Source organism: Balaenoptera borealis (assembly GCF_965194805.1).
Source record: "Balaenoptera borealis genome assembly, chromosome: 4".
NCBI classification, from domain to species: Eukaryota; Metazoa; Chordata; class Mammalia; order Artiodactyla; family Balaenopteridae; genus Balaenoptera; species Balaenoptera borealis.
Genome location: NC_138861.1, coordinates 120,795,832 through 120,814,496, shown reverse-complemented (window position 1 = coordinate 120,814,496; position 18,665 = coordinate 120,795,832). Strand labels below are relative to the sequence as shown.

Genomic DNA, 18,665 nt, shown 5'->3' with positions numbered 1-18,665 from the left:
GAGCCCACAACTCCCTAGTCTGTTATATGCGGTGGAATTATATGGTGGTGTTACTTCCCTGGCCCTTGAAGATATTTGTTAGTCGTCCTGCTCTTCTCTCTGCCCCTTTGCTTTCAAGCATCAATTAAAATTCTCTTTATTGCTTTTTGAATCCCCTGAAAAGACTTATTGCCTTTCTTTTAACATCTCTGTTTATTTACCCATTTAAACCTGGCTGTTTGTCTTATTATATTTAAATTCTATCACAATTTAACTGTAATTAATTCCTTATTTATACATTCTTATCCAAACTTCTAATCCTTCAGATTGCCTTCCAAAACATCTATATATTATCTACTGTTTGTGTGTGAACTTGGTTTTCTGTCATTTGTCACATATGTATTTATAAAATGGTATATATTACAATAAACATGAAATTTTTCACAATCTATTACGGTGGGAAAGATAATTTCCCACTAAAATGTTTGTGTTAATTAACAATTGATTGATCATATGCTATTTACCAGACATCTTGCTTAAATGCATTATATCATAATCCTCACAACAACCCTGTGAAGTAGTTAATATTGTCTCTGTTTTACAGATAAGAGAAAACAAGAGAAAAGTTAAACAACATATTCACTGTCACACATCTAGTGATTGAAAAAAGCTGGGCTTGAACTTGATTAACCTGAGATCAGAGCTCCTGCTCTTAATCACCACATTGTTCTAAAATTCCAGTTACTACCTTATAAATGTCGACTTATTCTAGAAGAGACTCTTAAATCTCAGTTATAGCCGTAAAAATTTAACAAAGTTTGGAAAGACACCTATTTCGCAAAATAGTTTGACAGCTTTTGTTTGCTATTTTCCAAAACATGCAAATAGAAAAGAAGGAAAAAATACTTCTAAAATGGTGTAAGGGAACAAAGGAAATTTCCAACTCCTTTCTTTTAAGTTCTCTGTCCTTGTTGGCCTACTTACTAATTCTTTTGCCTCATAAATTCCTCTGCCTCATATTTATTCACAGGGATTAAAACTACAGAATGAAAGGCAAAGAGTCTCATGTGTATCTAACACAAGATAAGGTGCAATCATAAGAAAACTTACAATTTCCCATTAAGCCTGCCAGCTTTTAGATAAAGTTTAGCCTCCGACACAGGACCAAGAAAGACTCACCGGCTCCAGCTCCAGCTCACGGCTCCAGCCACCACTGCCTTGTTCCCCTTCCTTCAATCATTCTGGTATGTTTGCAGTTCTTCCAAGGAGTCAGCTGCTGCCCATCCCAGGGCCTCCACGTTCACCTGTTCTTGTGGTCAGACGTGGTCTTTCTACCTCTCGCGATGGCGTCTACCATGCTCACACCATGCCTCCTTGAGCTGTGTACGAGCAGGCAGTGCCAGTCCTGGGTGATTAACCCCCATGACACTTTTCAAGCACCCTCCATTCGTCACTCAGTAATAGGCACAATCCTTGGTACCTAGATTTTCTCGTTATCTGTAATTACTCTTTGAGGCACATGAAATGTTAACAGGAATAAGTACAATTATCCAGCTTTGCAATGAGAAGCCATACTTACTGACACTGTGGTTAGGAAGTCACTGAATATAGATGTGGTCATCTTAGGCTGAGTGCCAGTGCAACCAAATGATTGAAAGGCACCTTTTCCAGATGGCTGGGCTGATTGAAATCAGATGATTACATCATGTTTTTTTACTGCATATTTGTCCAGGAATATAAGGGAGTATTGTTATCAGAATGTTATCAAAAAGTGTTGAGGATTGGAGGCACAGGTCTAGTAGTCTGAGTAGCAACAACTGAGAGAAGTGGACTGAGAAAAGAGAAGGAAAGGAAAGCAGATCTCTGATCTCCCCATCCCACGGGGAGTGCCAGGGAAATACCTACGGAGGGTAGATTTGCCCGAGAATCCTACCCTACCCCTCTCCCCCATCCCATTCTGCTCCACGGAATCCAGGTGACCCTGAGAACGAAGGGTCTCCCCCTGGTTCCCACGGCTGCTACACAATAAACTGATTGGCATCATTTCTCTCTACACCTGCCTCCTGATCTGTTGGGGGATTTCATAAACCTCACTCTGGCAGTGTCTCCACGTAGCCTACACAAACAACCTACAGAAGTTTCAGCGGAGAAAGATATTTACGTAAACACAGTAAAGCCTCCGAATCTCAAAGAAATTATCTTGCAAAAATGTGCCCTTGATTATAAAAGATGTATTCATCAGGATCCTCACAAATAATAGAAACCGAGCTCACGATGGCTTAGGCGAAAAAGGTACTGATTAGTCCACAGATGGTAAGGTCCGATCAATAGAGCTGGAGCCAGCTGCTAAAATGTCAGTGATCTTTCTCCGTCTCTGTCCCTCTATGTCTCTCTCTTTCTCTCCCTCCCTCTCTCACTCTCACTCTCACTCCCCAGTGCTGCATTACTCTTTGTGGGATTCCGGTCTCTGGCAGGCTCTCCCCAGGGGGTGGCAAAATGACTCCCAGCTGCACCATCATTATGTCTTATCAGCTTCGCATCTCTGGCAAAAAGAGAGGGAGTAACTCTCTCAAGAGCCCCTGCAGAAATCCCAGGATAGAGTATTATTATCCTGATTGAGATCAAGTGTCCATCTCTGGGACCAGTCAATGTAAACTTAAGGATGAGAAATGCTGATTGGCCAGGCCTGGATCACATGGCCAGGAAATGAGCTCAGCCCCACCTAAGTTGAGAACTGGGAAAGGCTGTTGCCCAAAGAAAGAGCAAGAAGGAGAAATGAGCCCCAGGCTGATAATAAGAGAGTGCCCATTTCTGAAGGCACAGGGCTTTCTGCTTTCTAGAGGTATCTACTCCCCTGCCTCATTCCTCATTTGGCCTACAGGAATCTTTCCCTTCTTTGGGCTGATTGGTTCTCCTACAACAACAAAAATAATAGTAGCTCACCCTTATATGATACTTACTATGTGCTATTTACATGTTTTTATTTATGTATTCCTCACAGCTTCATATGAAGTTGTTACTATTACCACCCACATTTTATAGATGAGGAAACTGAAGCACAGAGAAGAAAATAATTTGCCAGCTTTACACGGCTAGTAAGTGGTGGAACTGAGGGGCAAGTCTAGCAGGCCGGCTCCAATGGGTACTAATGTCTACCTTGCTATTTTGCCTTTGTAACAGTTTTCTTTTGTTGCCATTTTATACAATTAGACTGCTTAAAGCATGGTTTCAAAAGCAAGGGTGATGCTGAAATCTTTTTCACTCCAGGTTTACATAGAATTCTAATCTCAGAACTCAATGACTCTGTAGTGGGTAAAGGTAATTGAAATGTCTTAAAGATTTTTACATGTTGAGTTTTTGACTCGATCCAAAAAAAGAAAAGAAAAGCCTTGGAAATAGAGGAAGTCTGAAAAAAGATCCTCTATAACAGTATTTCTTAAGCTTCACTTATTCACAAATTTTCTATATCCATACACCACCTCAACTATTATTTACTTGGTACTTTTATTGAACTTGATCTTAAATTGACTCACTATTTATTGGCCCTGACTCCAGCCTGAAGTGCCTGAAATCATGGAATTGGTGTTCTAATCGTCTTTTTCCTAAAGCATATTAAAAATAAGCACCTGGGAAATCAAATTACAATGAGATAACACTCATGTCACCAGAAAGGGTAAAATTAAAAAGACTGACAATAGGACAACCAAACCACTCATGCATTATTGGTGGAAATATAAAATGGTACAAGCGTTTTATATTTTTTCTAAAGTATAGAAAACATCTGTTCCTTATAAAACTAAAAGATACACCTAGCCTATGACCTGGCAGTTAGAATCCTACCTGGGAGAAATAAAAATATATTTACACAAAAAGACTGGTGTAAGAATGCTCATAGAGGCTTTATTCATGATGGTTAAAAACTGGAAACAGACAAGAGAATGGATAAACTGTGGTCTATTAACAGAATATTATTCAGCAACATAAGGGAATAAACTACCAATGTGCACAGAAAAACGAATGAAGAAAAAAATTAAGCTGAGTGAAAGAAGTCTTACACAAAAGAATACATATCATATGATTCCAGTTAATTGAGGTTCTAGAATAGGTAAACTCATCTATGGTGAAAAAAACCAGAACAGTGGTTACCTGGGGATGAGATCGGGACAGAGATGAAGGAGGAACAGGCATAAGGGAGCCTTCTGGGGTGATGGTACTATTCTGTATTTTTACAGGAGTTTGGGCTACATAGGTATATGTATTCATTTTGTCAAACTCAGTCAATTTTACTAATATAGAAAAATAAACTAAATAGATAATCAATAAGGACCTACTGAATAGCACAGGGAACTCTACTCAATATTCTGTAATAACCTATGTGGGAAAAATCTGAAAAAGAATAGATATGTGTATATGTATAACTGAATCACTTTGCTGTACCCCTGAAACTAATACAACACTGTAAATCAACTACATCCCAATATAAAATAAAAACTTTAAAAAATGCAAAATCCCCCAAAAAAAGAAAAAGAAAAAGAAACTATAAACAAATATTGAACTCATTAATAACCTGCATGCAGAAGGGTTTTAGGGGAAATGCACCGGTGTCTGCAATGCATTAAAAATAAGATGAATCGATGGCTCCATCAAGGGGTGGCTAGAAGGTTAGATATGTGATGAAGCAAGTACAGTGAAATGTTGATGGAGAATCTAAGTGGTAGGTTTACGGCTGTTCACTGTAGAATTCTTTCCAATTGGCTGCATTTTGAAAATTTCCATAATTAAATGTTGGATGAAAAGTAAATACCTAACCGTTAAAGTAAACTGTTCACTTAGCTACCACTTGAAAGCACTTCATCTCCCTCCAGTGGTACATGTTCAGAGCCTGCAAACACTGCTGGAGCAGAAACTTGCTTTTTCTTGACATCTAGATTTGCAAAAGAACATTTTTCCAGCTCTGTTTAAGCCTACAAAGCTGAGTGAAAAAGTTGTGGTTCAGGTTCATATACATCTCTTCACTTTTCAAGTCACAAATTACACATTTTCTCCTATTTGTCTCAATTCCAAGCTTTCCTGAAACAAAGGAACAACTGACTAAAATTTTGTAAATGAGCTCTATTCTCCTTCAGGAAGGTCATTCTTTAGGAAAAGAGAGGGATTTGGCTTTTGGAAGTCTTGGTCACTGAACAAATATGTCTCTAATTTAACAGCATGATGGAAAAAAATGAAAGCTGACCATTATGGAACTTTGTAAGTTTTATAGGTGCCGCCACTTAAACCATTGCCTGAGATACTGTTAAAGTTTCAGTTATCAAATATTTGAATCCAATAGCAACCCATATCAATAGTGATTTGGACTAAAATATATTTGTGTGACAAATAAATGACTGTCATTCACAAGGTTTAAACAATAGTCCTTAATCAAAAGAAATTGAGGGCTTCCCTGGTGGCGCAGTGGTTGAGAATCTGCCTGCCAGTGCAGGGGACACGGGTTCGAGTCCTGGTCTGGGAAGATCCCACATGCCGTGGAGCAACTAGGCCCGTGAGCCACAGTTACTGAGCCTGCGCATCTGGAGCCTGTGCTCCGCAACAAGAGAGGCTGCGATAATGAGAGGCCCGCACACCGCGATGAAGAGTGGCCCCCACTTGCCGCAACTAGAGAAAGCCCTCGCACAGAAACGAAGACCCAACACAGCCATAAATAAATAAATAAATAAAAATAAAAAAACCCCAAAGTTTAAAAAAAAAAGAAAGAAAAGAAATTGAGAACGCTAGAACAGCAGAGCAAGCAATATAAAACAAATTAGAATAGAAGATTTGGAGCTAGGCAGAATAAACAAAATGATTATTTTTTAAGCCATGACAATTACTATCTTGATCAAGAAAAGAAAAGCACTAACGACAAATATTCAGCAGTCTGAAAGAGTTTGAATAGCTATTAGCATAGATTAAATTTGTGTAGAAAAAAAAATAACACATGGGCTTGTTACTTGCTATGGTATCCAAAAACAATTCAATTCCTATAAAATGCAGAAATTGTTCTAATTAGTCAATTATAATGACTCTGTTTATTAGAATTGTAATTCAAATGCAAGCTTCCATTTTACATAACATAGCACTAAAATGAATAAATTAATTGCTGTTAGGAAAAAAGAAACCCAGAGTGTTATTTGCTTTATATCTGTGTATATGTGTGTAAACTAATAGAGGGCAGGAATCAGATCAATGTTTCTTCTTCTTATAATATCTACATGAAAGTTATACTTATTAACTACCTAGATGAGATCTACTCTTAGACAAACTAATGATAACAAGTTTATTTGAAATTTAAAAAAAATGACAGTGATGCAAAAAGAAAAATTATTGAGCAAACATTAAGACTATAAGCCTTCAAAACTGCCTTCTAAGGGAAGAGGCAAACCTCTGTGGCTATAGCCAAAGATAAATTACAGATCGCTAAAAAAAAAAAAAAAAGGACAAGAGAGGATCCTGCCAAGAAAACCAGAGTAAGGAAACTATGGATTCTGTCTTGATCTCTCCCATTTGGTAAAATGGAAAACTCTTGTTGAAACCGTGTGATGAACAGACGCAACACGAACATGGCTGGGACCATGCATAATGCAGTGGTACAGATGCTGATAGATTCACACAAAGACACTTCCATTTATTTTTCATGGGCTTGAAAACTGAGCTCTACAATGGTCCCAGGTGAGTGTATTTTTGGCTTAACAAATCTCCCAGAGTACTTTGATTTTCTTTGCATCCTAAATGAAGCTATCCATCATGGGTATGCCTCTTAATTGGCAAAATCGAAGACATGGAAAGGAAGCCAAGTTTCTGATTAAATTAATGTGCCCATTTGCTGAATTATAGAAGACCTCTTGCAAACCCCAAACGGATCATGTGGTTTTTCTAGGACTAGTTTTTTAAAACTGAATGAATGATAGGACTAACTCTGACAAGCCAGGCTTGAAATGAACAGCTATAGGGTTTCTTCCTAGGTTCCCCAAGGTAGAATCACTTCGTTACTCTCCCCAGTCTCCTGCCAGAGAAATTTCTCATTATCCTGTCTCATCATATCCCCGTCAACCCCTCTCCATTGCACACTCACTCAAGTACTTCAGTCTCTAGAAACTACCTATGTACTTAAAACTAAAGAAATATTGAAGCTAATTGGACTAGGTATCACTATCATGGAGTAAGCATCTAGATTAGGCAGTAAAAGTAATAAAATGCTGACATGGTTCCCAGTATCCGTAATGTGGGGAAGTTGGCATCCTTCATGGTCTGTGGGTTCGGGTGTCGGGTATAGGTTTTAGTTCTGAACCACAATATTTCCCCTCTAGACATCATTTACACAGTTTGGAAATCACACTCACAGATCCCTGGAAGGGCCATACAGGCCCACCTGGGGAAGCTATTGAAAAGGGACATTTGACCATTTGTAATTGCAAGTTTGCACCTAGTTCAGGGCCTGGTACAAAGATAAAGAATGCAACGTAAAGGGTTCCGTTAAGACATCTGATTGAGAACAAGTCTCTTTTCTTCCATCTCACTGAAATGACAGACGAATAGAATCTAAAATATAAAACTTATTTTAAGAAGATAATTCATAATTTTTTTTCTTTTCTGGAATATTTTAACTTAACAGACAGAAGCCTCAGACATCAGAAACAAGTTTAACTTAACTCAGTCTTGATTGATTTGCTACTCAGAGTGTGATCTGTGGGCCATCAGCATCCACATCAGCTGGGAACTTGTTAAAAATGTACATTCCTTCTCCTAGACCTACTGAACCATACTTTGCATTTTTGACAAGATCTCTGTGTGATTTTGTGGACACAAAAATTTGAGAGACACTGAGCTGGTCGCTGGGGAGGTGGGTACTTCAAATGAAAAGTTGTACGGAACTTGGGCTAGGTTGGTTTCAGGGCACACTGGAGCAGAGGAAAGCCAAAGTAACACAGAAACAGAAATGTCTGGAAGAGGCCATGTTGTCAAGGGAAGAGGAAGAGCAGAGCGGAGAGAAGCAGAGACGAGAGGCCCTGGGACAAGGGACTGAGAGAATTATACCAACTCCTTACGTTCCTGCCCAGTCCTCAGACCCAGCAATCTCTCACTTCACATCTTGGATGGATGCCCTATGATCTGTGGCAACTTTACATTTAATGCTTCGTTAGGGCAAGTCTGGTGCTAATCCCTGATCATCTCTGTATGATTTTCCTGTGTGATGTAGTTGCTATCAGAACCAACAAGATTTGGGAAGTTGAGTGCAAAAAGGGAAATAAATCACTTAGTTCTCCACAGGGTCTGGGCCACATCTGGAGTATGGCGTTCAGTTTGGACATCTCATGTCAAAAAGGATCCTGGCACCTTTGGACTTCCCTGGTGGTCCAGTGGCTAAGACTCCGTGCTCCCAATGCAGGGGGCCCGGGTTCAATCCCTGGTCAGGGAACTAGATCCCACATGCCACAACTAAGGGTTTGCATGCCGCAACTGAAGATCCTGTATGCCGCAATGAAGATCCCGTGTGCTGCAACTAAGACCCAACACAGCCAAATATATAAATATATAAATAAATAAATAAATAAATAAATAAATAAATAAATATTTAGACGGGGGGGAAAAAAGATACTGAGGGTACTGACACCCTGGAGTCAGACCTTCAAAGAGGCATAGTCTGAACTACGTCTGAAAATATAATCGGTAGAGGAACGGGCAACAAAAGCAGGGGTATTTGGCTCCTGGTAAAGAAGATTCTCAAGATACGTCTTGAAAAAGGAGACACTATTTTCTAATATTTTAAGGATTAGATAAAGAATTGATCTTTCTAGATGTCAGAGCCAACCCAGTGGGTGGCTGTGAACAGCTCACTGTAAGGAAAAATTTTCTTACGACTCCGATGGCGTTACAAGCTGTCTTTTGAAGTACCAAGCTCCCTGTGACCACAAGTCTTAAGTCGAAAGCTGAAGCCAAAAGACCCTCTTCAGAGACTTGGGAGAGAAAATTCTACTTTGAGCATGGAACTAGAAGACCTTTGAGACATGTTGTATCTCTAAGATTGTCCAGTTACAGGGCTAGAATTATAAAGGCTCTTTTCCCTCGTCTACTCTTGAGCAGGTAGAGTGACTGCTTTAGTGATCTGAGTGATCACTGAAGTCCAGATTTTTCTATTTGCCTTATTTTCTAAGAACTCTATTGAGTTTTATGACAGATTTTGAATAACAAGATGGTAACAATTGTGAGGGAATAAAAAGTCATTTGGAGTCCAAGAGAGAAATTGAAAGAAAGCTATGAGTTTGGAATGAGAAAGGAACAAAAGCTGGTTCCAAGAGTTCTAATATGGCAGAGGGTTAAAAAAGCTGTTAGAGGCAGAGGACCTTGAAGCTTCTGCTTTCTCGCATTTGTGATCTTTATTTCCTCTCTATTTTAATTGCTTAAAAAATTATCCCTATCAACTATCTCACGAAGGCAGGAAGTACAGACACTTTCATTATCATTTCCAGCACAGAGCAAACATAAGCAAGCAATGCTGTATGAATCTGTTGAGTAATTTAGCAAACACAGAAAGTTGCACAAGGATTTGAAAAGCAGAATTTAAAACTTAAAGTTAATGGGAAAACCTAAACAACAAATTGCTAAAGGTCAGATTTGTTAATAGAAGAATGAAGCAAATCAAAGCAGAATTTGAATGACTCTTCTCATCATACTTATGAACATCATTTTTTACCATCCCCAACCAGGTAATTTCTTATAAGACTCCAAATGCCAATTTTTAATTTTTCTATATATTGCCTCCTAGTTTGTACACAGCCTTTCTTTCCTCATAACCTGTGTTATCTCATTCCTCTTTTTTATACCTCTATTTGCCCAAAGCGTTCAGTGTGCGTGGTAAACAGCATTCTCTGCCTCTCTTCAGACTTCCAACTGTGGAGGAAAATTCCCAGCTCAGAAACATGTTAATCTGGCATACAGGCTCCATGGCTTCAGGGATCCAGAGTTCAGAAGACCCAAACCAGACAAATGCAAGGAATGTGAATAATTCCGCTTTGGAATCCACGAAGTGCTCAGTAAAATTTAGGGACAATATCTTTTGTGGTCTTTTCACCCTTTTTTTTTGGCAACTGTGAAACGCACATTTTTTTCACTTTTATATTATGATACATGGGTAGTTTACGGAGAAATAATAACAATAGAAATACCTATGTACCTACTACTAAGACTTAGAGATAACACATTACCAGGACCTCAGAAGCCTTGGATGCCCATCACTGAAGGTCTCCTCTCCTAGTGCCAAAGACAACTACCCTTCAGAATTTTTTGTCAATGATTCCCTTGCTTTTCTTTATAAGTTTACCATGTAAGCCTACATCCACAAACAATATACTGTTTAGCTTTACCTGCTCATAACTTTATATAATGGAATTCTTTTGTACATAAATTTTTCTTCTTTTCTGTTTAAATATTGTTTTACAGATTAATCCACTTTCCTGTGCATAGCTATAATTCACTTAACTGCTCTACGGTATTCCATAATAAACCTATACACTGATTTCTTATCACGTTACTGTTGATGGATATTTATATGGGCTCCAGTTTTTTTGCCATTGTAAACACTCTTGTATGTGCCTTGAGATATATTATTGGTGTAAGAGTTTCTCTAGGATATATACCTCCGATTAGAATTGCTAGGTTGTAAAATATGAACAATGTTCAGATTTGCTTGGTAATGCCAACATGGTGATACCAATTAACACCCCACCAGCACAGAGTACTGGTTGTTCCACACTTCTGGACAAAACTTAGACAGGTCTGACTTTAAAATTTTTGCCAATGAGTGTGAAATGATATCTCATTGCAGTTTGATTTCCCGATTACTAATGTGATTAATCATTTCTTCATGTGTTTTTTTTTGTTCATTTTGTTTTGGTTTTTTAATAAATTTATTTACTTATTTTATTTTTGGCTACATTAGGTCTTTGTTGCTGCCCATGGGCTTTCTCTAGTTGCGGCGAGCAGGGGCCTCTCTTCGTTGTGGTGTGCGGTCTCCTCATTGAAGTGGCTTCTCTTGTTGCGGAGCACGGGTTCTGGGTGCGCAGGCTTTAGTAGTTGTGGCACATGGGCTCAGTAGCTGTGGCTCACGGGCTCTAGAGCACAGGCTCAGTAGTTGCAGCGCACAGGCTTAGTCGCTCCACGGCATGTGGGATCTTCCCAGACCAGGGCTCGAACCCGTGTCCCCTGCATTGACAGGCAGATTCTTAACCACTGCATCAACAGGGAAGTCCCTCTTCGTGTGGTTTTTGGGGGCATATTTGTGTTCCCTCTTCTGCCTTTCTACTGCATTTTCTTTCTTGTTCCCTTTAGGAAGTAGGTATATATTCTAGGTTTATATCATCCTTTGTCAGTTACATTTATTGCAAAATTTTCAAAGTTACATCCTGTATTTTTACTCTCTTTGTGGTGTATTTTGAGGAACAGAAAAGTTCTTAATTTTAATGATAATTTATTGATATTTTCCTTTTTGAGGTCTTAAGAAATTTTCCTTTAACCCAAGGTTATTAAAATATGCTCCTATAAATATTTCTAAAGGCATTCTAGTTTTGCTTTCCACATTTAAGTTTATATTCTACTTTAGATAGATTTTTTTTTGTAAATGTGTAAAGTAGGGATCTGTTTCATTATTTTCTGCACAGTTAACTGATTTTCTCAGGTGTACTTGCTGATACTCCATTCTTATCCCACCGATGTGCACTACCTACTCTATCATCTTTCAAGTTTTCATGTATGGGTATTTTATATTCCATTTGTCCATTGTTATATTTCTACAATGACACTACACTTCTTAGTGGCTATAGGTTTATAATAATTTCTGATACCTTCTAGATCAAGTCCTCCTATTTAATTCTTCTTCATGGGTAACTTTTGTTTTGTAAATAAGTTTATTTGTATCATATTTTAGATTTCACATGTAAGTGTTATCATATGGTATTTATCTTTCTCTTTCTGACTTACTTCCCTTAATATGATAATCTCTAGGTCTATCCATGTTGCTGCAAATGGCATTATATCATTCTTTTTTATGGCTGAATAATATTCCATTGTGTGTGTGTGTGTGTGTGTGTGCATACAACATCTTTATCCATTCATCAATTGATGAGCATTTAGGTTGTTCATGGATAACTTTTGACTTTTCATAAACAGTCTATATTCATTTAAATTTACCCACATATTTTCCCTTTCAGTTGGTCTTCTTTTCTTATATTTTCATGATTCGACCTGGTATCATTACACTTCTGTCTGAAAAATTACTAGTATTTCTATTGGTGCATGTCTTCTTGTGTCCAATTTTCTGTTTTTGTTATCTAAAGTTTTAATTTTGCCTTCATTTTTAACAATATTTTTTGCTGGATGTAGAAATCTAGTTATTTTCTTTCAATACTTTAAATATATTATTCTATTTTCTTCTGCCTTACATCATTTCTGTTATGTCTTTTGAAATTATGTTTCTTATTTCTGAATGCTTTAAAAATGTTCTTATTTTTGTTGTATTTAAGCTTTTAAATATTTATCTTGTTTAATTTGGTAGCATTTCTTTAATCGGTTTATTATTTTTCATCTATTTTGGAATATTCTCAGACATTGTATCTTCAAATATTGCTTTGACTCCCATCCTCTCTTTTCAACCCTTCTGGAATTAAATATATATATTTGGTGTGTGTTAGAAGTTTTTTTGTGTGTCTCATGTATTGTGTTTTTTGTATTTTTCATTTTTTCTCTTTGTCTTCATGTTTCAGTATAGATATTTTCTATTGACCTAATTTTCTAGTTCACTAATTCTCTCTTCAGCTGTGTCTAATATGTTAAACCCATTTACTAAGTTCTTTATTTCAGTTATTGTAATTTCCAGTTGATTATCTTTAATAGATTCAAATTCCTGCTGAATTCTTTTTTCTCAGCCTTTATATTCTTCAACATGTAAACCTAAGTTAACTTTAAATCCATGTCTAATAACTTCAGTAATTGAATCTCCTATAAATCTGTTCATTTTGCCTGTAATTCTTTTTTCCTCTTCTCCTGGTTTTTGGTCAATTGTTTATCTCCTGGGTTACCTAATAATTTTTTATTAAACGCCGGACATAGCATATAAAAAATTGAAGAAATAATCAGAGGTTTTGAATGATGTTATGTTCCTATAGAGAGGGTTCACTTTTTGCCTGTAGCAAAATTAAAGTTAAGATCACTTTAATCCTATTTGGGAATAAGCTAATTTGAATCTGTGTTTCTTTGTGAGAGCTGGACTGTTTCTAGTTAGCTCTTTTCTTAATCCTATTTGGGAATGAGCTAATTTGAATCTGTGTTTCTTTGTGAGAGCTGGACTGTTTCTAGTTAGCTCTTTTGCCTAGGGTATAGCATTCAAAGATCCTTTATGAAAGCTTGCATTGGTTATCAGGGCCACTCCTCTTTGGCAGGCCCTAAACTCTGAATTTTTTCTCCTAGCCCCATAAAACTGTTGAAAACTCTGTTAAACCTTTCTTCATTTGACTGTTATTCTCCTCTTATCCTTTTAGTCTTCTGTTTATAGGTTGGCAAATGCCTCAAGAAGAAAAGTAACAATAAATGTCAGTTTCATCTCTTTGCATTTTCCGTTCCTTCTCTCCAAGATTTAACCCTTCAGATTCTCACTGCCTTAGTAGCTCTCTGATGCCTTCAAATAGATTGTTGTTTGTATTTTATGCAATTTTCTAATTATTCACAGCAGGAAATTTCTGATATGCTAGACTTTTATAACTTTCCATTTAAATTTTAGAATCAGTTTGTCAAGTTTTACTTTAAAAACATGAAATTTTTATTAAAATGTTATTGAATCTAAATATCTGTTTGAGGAGATATATTAAGACCTCCTATCCATGAACATGGTATATCTTCTTTAGGGTCTCTTTTGTATCTTTTCATCAAGTTTTAAATTTTCTCCAACATAGCTTGGACCCTGTTAGATATATTCATGGTTACTTCATATTTATACTACTATTGTAATTAATATGTATTTTAACTATATTTTCTAATTAGTATTACTGAGGTATAATTTTGTATTACTGCTTGCAATTTAACTGTAGATTCTTTTGTGTTCTCTATGAACAACTGTATCATATTAAAATAATGAGAGTCTAAGTCCCTTGTTTTCAATCTTTACATATTTTAAAAATTTAATCTCATTATTTTTGGAATATTATGGTGCTGTCAAATTACTGTCTACAACATCTAGTGCCAGGTTGAGTGGAAGTGATGCTAGTAGGGCATCCTTGGTTTGACTCTGATCTTCAACATTTCACCATTAACTATAATGTTTGCTGTGTGGGATTTTAGCAGATTTTCCTTCACCAAGTTAAGGGATTTCACTTTTCTTTGTATTTTGCTAAGATCTTTGCCATGCATGGATGTTAAATTTTATTGAAAACCTTTTCTGCATTTATTATTTTTTTCTCTTTTTATTTGTTACTGTTATACTTATTGGTTTAAATATTTAACCAAATTTTCATTTATTATATAATTGCCATTTGGTCATGATATACTATCTTTTTAAAAAATTGCTGAATTCATTTGTTAGTCTTTTGTTCAGGCCTTTTACAACTATACCCATAAATGACTTTGTCTTGTAATCATTCTTTCTTGTGCTATACTTGTCTACTTTAGAAATAAGTGTTATATTAACACCATAAAATGAGATAGAGAGTGTTTTCCTTAAAAAAAAAGACTTTATTTTTTTAGAGCAGTTTTAGGTTCACAGCAAAATTGAGAGGAAGGTACAGGGATATCCCATATGCCTCTTGTCCCCACACATGCATAGCCTTCCCCATTACTGACAGCCCCCACCAGAATGGTACATTTGTTACAATTGATGAAACTACACTGACACATCATAAACACCCGAAGTCCACAGTTTACCTTAAGATTCACTCTTGGCGTTGTACCTTCTCTCAGTTTGGAAAAACGTATGACATGTATCCCTCATTATAGTATCATCAGAATATTTTCACTGCTTTAAAAATCCTGTGTTCCACCTATTCATGTCTTTCCCTTAACCCCTGGCAACCACTGATCTTTTTATTGTCGTCATAGTTTTGCCTTTTCCAGAATGTTGTATAGTTGGAATCATACAGGTAGCCTTTTTCAATTGGCTTCTTTCACTTAGGAATTTTTTTTAAGGTTCCTCCACATCTTTTCATAGCTTTGATAGCTCATTTCTTTTTAGTGCTAAATAATATTCCATTATCTGGATTATCACAGTTTATTCATTCACCTATGGAAGGACATCTTGATTGCTTCCAAGTTTTGGCAATTATGAATAAAGCTGTTATAAACACCAATGTGAAGGTTTTCGTGTGGACATAACTTTTCAACTCCTTTAAGTAAATACCAAAAAGTTGATTGCTGGATCATATGCTAAGCGTATGTTTAGTTTTATAAGAAATAGTCAAACTGTCTTCCAAAGTGGCTGTACCATTTTGCATTTCCACTAGCAATGAATTAGAGTTCCTGTTGTTCTAAATCCTTGCCAGCATTTGGTGTTGTCTATGTTCCAGATTTTGGCCATTCTAATAGGTATGTAGCAGTATCTCATTGTTGTTTTAAAATGTAAATTAAAAATTGTGTGGATCATCTTTTTATATGCTTATTTGCCATCAACATATCTTCTCATTTTCCTTTTTTATTCTATGGAAGTATTTGTATAATATAAGAATTAGCTATATCTTGAATATTTGGTTGAATTTTACTGTTATGTCAGTTAAGATTAAATCAAGGAAGCAAACAACTAGGTATATGGAATAAAGAATTTATTATAGAAATTAGATCTTACCTAATTGCAGGAGGAGCTGGGAAAGTAAGATCCAGAGAGGGGATTTGGACGGTCAGAGAAGTCACTGATCAGCACTCTTGATGCAATGGAATGCATGGATAAGATGAAGTTTACAGAGAAATCTGCACACCAGGCACTCTTACCTTTCAAGTGGTAGCTGAAGCAGAGCTGGTGGGGAGGTCAATGGAAGACGTCTGCATCTGTGTCTAGTGGTGGAACTGGGATCACTGGTGTGCATCAGGGTCAACAGTCAGGAAAAAGAGATTAACACCAAATAAGGGAGAGAGAGAACAATCTGCAACCTGGCAGCAATCACTATGGGGAAGAGTGAGGACTCACTGGCACCTGTGCATCTGTCTTTCACTGCATCTAACCATGATGACCAACTGTATCACAAAAACATACAAGGAGGAAATTCTGTGAAACAGTTCCAGTTTACCCAGTTGATACAATGCAAAGCTACCAAATATGTAATGTTTAGTATTTTCCTTGTGAGAAGAATTTTAAATTTTTAAATTTCTTTAATGGGTTTAAAACTATTTCTTTCTCTGAAAGTTTGGTAAGCGGATTTTTTTTTCCCCCTAGGCAATTGTCCATTTGGCCTAAATTTAAAATTTTATTGTCAAAGTTATTCATATGATTTCCTTTTTTTAAAAAATCATGACCATGTCTATAGTTTTATGCTCTTTTCATCCATAACATTATACAGTTGTTCATTATTTTTTCCCGATTAATTTTGTCATAAATTTGTTAAATTTTTTTCAAACAACTAACTTTTGGCTTTTTAAATTTTCTTATATTTTTTCTTTATTTCATTAATTTCTGCTCTTTATGATATCTTTGCTTATACTTTCTTTGGATTTATTCTGCTTTTTAAAAATTTCTTCAGTTGGGTGCTTCTTAACTCACTAACTTTCAGTCTTTTTTCCTATATAAGATATAAAGGTTTAAAATTCCCTCTAAATGTCAGTTTAGTTATACACAATAAATTGTGGTATACAGAATTTTCACAATTGTTCAGTTCCATTATGATTATGATTTCCATTACGGTTTCATTTTTCACCCATAAATTATTTAGGAGTGTTTTTGTAATTTCCAAGCACTCTCATTATCACTTATCATTTAACTCTAACTCAATTTCATTATGGTCAGAGAATATGGTTTATACCACCACATTCATGTGGTCTTATGAAACTTGCTGAAGATACATTATGGACTAGCAAATACTAACGTTCATGAATTTCTATGTGTACTATATATATCCAATTGGAAAAAATATACTTTAAAGTCTTCTATATCCTTACTAATTTGTCTCCTAAGTTTATTAACTACCAAAAGTAGTATGGTAAAATCTCCTACTGTGATAGTGTTTTCTTCAATACTTCTTGTAAGTTGTCAATTTTTTGCTTTATATATTTGAGGCAGGGTATTAAGAGTACATGATTTTAGAATTATATTTCTGGCAAATTGAACATTTTATCATTATGAAGTAATTTTTATCTCTAGTAATGTATTTTATTATTCGTCTTCACTTTCCTTCAGTTTTGGACATAATCTATCTTTAAGAATAAGTAAAATGGAAAGAATATCTGCCTCACTAACTTTATAGTTTGGGTGTGAGAATTAATGAGGTTGAATAAGATAATGAATACAAAAATCCTTATTAAATTACAAAGCACCATGCTACAGCTGAAACTAACACAACATTGTAAAGCAATTATACTTAAATAAAAAATAAAAAGACCTAAATCATTAAATAAATGAATGAATAAATAAATAAATAAAATTAAAAGCACAGTGCAAATGTATGATAGAACTCTGGAGAAAAATATTTTAATAACACAGATACAAAGGCTTTTTGACCCCAGTGCAAACTATCATATATACCCACATCTATGGGACTAGGTAGCTTAAATGAGATTTGGGTATAAATGGTTTAAAAGCTCAGTCACAGTCCAGTCATTACCATAGTTTTTATTTTTTATTTTTTTTAATTTTTAAATTTATTTTGTGTGTGTGTGTTTTCAGTTTAATTTAGTTCAAAATATTTTCTAATTTCCCTTGAAACTTCCTGTTTGGGCCATAGGTGATTTATAAGTGTATTGTTCAATTTTAAATATTTAGGGATTTTCCTGGTATTTTTCTACTTTTGATTTCAAGTTTAATTTTTTTATAGTCATAGGACATCCTTTGTATGATATATAGTTGACCCTTGAACAACAGTTTTGAGCTGCACAGGCCCACTTATATGAGGATTTTTTCCAATAAATGCATACAATATTACTACATCATTCATGGTTGGTTGAATTTGCAGATACAGAACTTTGGATACAGAGAACTGACTGTGAAGTTGTATGTGGATTTTTGACTGTGTGAGGGGTCAGTGTCCCTAATTTCCATGTTATTTAAGGGTTAATTATATATTTTAAAAAATTTGTTAAGGAAATTTGTGGCCCAGAATATAGTTTATCTCAGTGAATGTTCCGTGACCACTTGAAAATAAGGTATATACTACTGTTATTGGGTAGAGTGTTCTATAAATGTCAGGTTGATCAAGTTGGTTGATAGAGTTGTTCAGGTCTTCTATAGCCTTACTGATTTTCTGTGTACTAATTCTGTCAGTTACTGAGTGAGGAGTCTTCAAGTCTCCAACTATAATTGTGGATTTGTCTATTTCTCCTTTTAATTTCATTGGGGAAATGGTATTTCCTTATCATTGAGGCAACAGGTATAAATACTAAAAGCAGGTAATGATAGTGAAAAATTTGGAAAGCTGTTGTTGACAGAGATCAAGTGGTTCTAGAACTCTAATTATACATTTTCTTACTGATCA

The 18,665-nt window shown here is 35.8% G+C and overlaps 1 protein-coding gene and 1 long non-coding RNA gene across 3 annotated transcripts in view; both read right to left on the bottom strand.

The window, feature by feature from the left end:
* The window catches only part of LOC309627333, a 43,578-nt gene extending 37,866 nt beyond the window's left edge, over positions 1–5,712 (bottom strand). Inside the window, exon 1 of the long non-coding RNA XR_014243680.1 lies at positions 1,159–5,712. This is a non-coding gene — a long non-coding RNA (uncharacterized lncRNA). The remainder of the gene's footprint in view (positions 1–1,158) is intronic.
* An 8,753-nt stretch (positions 5,713–14,465) lies between these two features.
* The window catches only part of EGF (epidermal growth factor), a 95,670-nt gene continuing 91,470 nt past the window's right edge, over positions 14,466–18,665 (bottom strand). For both annotated transcript variants that reach the window (XM_082389166.1, XM_082389167.1), the window contains exon 25: positions 14,466–16,059. The gene's annotated coding sequence lies outside the window, so the exon portion shown is untranslated. The remainder of the gene's footprint in view (positions 16,060–18,665) is intronic.